This window comes from Mobula hypostoma, chromosome 3 (assembly GCF_963921235.1).
Source record: "Mobula hypostoma chromosome 3, sMobHyp1.1, whole genome shotgun sequence".
NCBI lineage: Eukaryota > Metazoa > Chordata > Chondrichthyes > Myliobatiformes > Myliobatidae > Mobula > Mobula hypostoma.
This window is the reverse complement of record NC_086099.1, coordinates 38,946,411-38,948,891: the sequence shown is the minus strand read 5'-3', so window position 1 is coordinate 38,948,891 and position 2,481 is coordinate 38,946,411.

Here is a 2,481-nt window from a genome sequence, read left to right as displayed (position 1 = left end):
TTGAGCCAACAAACCTAAAATCGCAGGAATTGACTTCTCCGGATTAGAGATGTATAACAACAAATCATCTGCATATAATGATAATATATGTATTTCATTTCCACGGGTAATACCAAAAATATTTGGCAAGTAACAAATAGCAATTGCTAAAGGTTCAAGGGCAATATTGAATAGTAAAGGACTAAGAGGGCAACCTTGCCTAGTACCACGAAAAAGACGAAAAAAAGGACATCTATGATTATTTGTACAAACCAAAGCTACCGGGGAGTAATATAACAATTTAATCCAAGATATAAATATCAAACTAAAATTAAATTTCTCAAGAACATTAAATAAATAAGGCCATTCAACTCTGTCAAAGGCTTTCTCAGCATCTAATGAGATAATACATTCGGGGGGTAGTGAGTGAGGGGGTATAAACAATATTCATTAACCTCCTAATATTAAAGGATGAATAGCGATTTTTAATAAATCCGGTTTGATCCATGGATATAATTTGAGGTAACACCTTCTCTAACCTAGTTGCTAGAATTTTTGAAAAAATTTTTGAATCTACATTCAAAAGAGATATCGGTCTGTATGATGCACAATCAGTAGGATCTTTATTCTTTTTAAGAATTAGAGAAATAGAGGCTTCATTAAACGATTGTGGTAATTTACCTAAACTGATTGCTTCCTTGAATATTCTAGACAACTTTGAAGAGAGAATGGAGGAAAAGAATTTTAAAAATTCCACTGTAAACCCATCCGGACCGGGTGCTTTACCAGAATTCAGTGATGAGATTGCAGTTATTATTTCTTCCTCTGAGATGGAAGTTTCTAATGATAAGCAATCTTCAGATGATAGTTTCGGAAAATTCAACTTACTTAAAAAGTCATGCATGAAATTAGAATCATGAGGAAAATCAGAGTGATATAGAGAGGTATAAAATTCTTGAAAGGTTTGGTTTATCCCAGCATGATCAACTGTGAAATTATCATCCTGTTTGCAAGTCTTAGTAATTTGACGTTTAACCGAATCAAATTTCAATTGGTTAGCCAGTATTTTACCCGATTTATTGCTATGAATATAAAAATCACTTCTAGTTCTCATTAATTGATTTTCGATCGAGGATGTTAATAATAAGCTATGTTCCAATTGAAGTTCAACTCTGTGTTTGTACAGCTCCTTACTGGGAGAAATAGCATATTTTTTATCGACTTCTTTAATTTTATCAACCAACCAGTATTTCATTGTTAACACGTCTTTTCAAACCAGCCGAATAGGAAATAATCGGACCACGGATATAAGCTTTAAAGGCGTCCCAAACAGTTCCACTGGAAACTTCTTCCGTAGTATTAGTTGAAAAGAAGAAATCAATCTGCTCCTTTATAAACTTGACAAAGTCCGGATCTTGAAGCAAAATAGAGTTAAATCGCCATTGTCTATTAGTACAAGAGGTGTCCATTAACTTGATGGAAAGTTTCATTGGAGCATGATCTGAAATAGCAATAATTTCCTCATATATTTGGCAGAACAAAAATCCTAGGTTAGGTAAAAGGTATCTACAGAAATCTAAAAAGGAGGGGGCGCTTGCCCTCCCAAATTTTAGATTCTATTATTGGGCAATTAATATTCGATATTTTTTAAATTTTGGTTACGAGATTTGGATGTATCTTTAAACCCACATTGGGTAAATCTTGAATGTAATTCATTACATGGGCTTTCCTTGGGTTCGGTTTTAGGAACTTCGCTTCCTTTTACTTCTTTTAAATTGTATAAACAAATGAATAACCCAATAGTTAAGCATACTTTACGTATATGGTTTCAATTTCGGAGATTTTTTGGGTTTAATCAATTTATTCTAGCAAGTCCCATTATATCAAATTTCCTTTTTCAACCTTCCACTATGGATCAAGCTTACTTTGATTGGAAAACCAAAGGTATAATATCTTTTCGCGATTTATTTTTGGATAATTGTTTTATGTCTTTTGATCAACTCTCTAATAAATATAACTTACCCAGATCTCACTTTTTTAGATATCTACAGATTAGAAACTTTTTAATTATTGTCTCTCCTAATTTTCCACACCCATATCCAATGGACACTTTGGAAAAAATTTTAGATTTAAATCTTTCTCAGAAAAGTGTAGTAGCAATTATATATAATTATGAATATATGTCCTGATGCTTCTAATAAAATTAAAGCTGACTGGGAAAGAGAACTTAAGATTAATATACCGATTGAAAAATGGGAAAAAAATTCTTCAGTTGGTTAATTCATCCTCTGTATGTGCTAAACATGCGTTGATACAGTTTAAAGTAGTGCACAGGCCTCATATGTCCAAAGATAAACTATCTCGTTATTACTCTTATATTAATCCAATATGTGACAGATGTCATTTCGAGATAGCTTCTTTAACCCAAATGTTTTGGTCATGTCCTTTGCTGGAAAAATATTAGAAAGATATTTTTGATATTATTTCAATGGCCTTGAATAT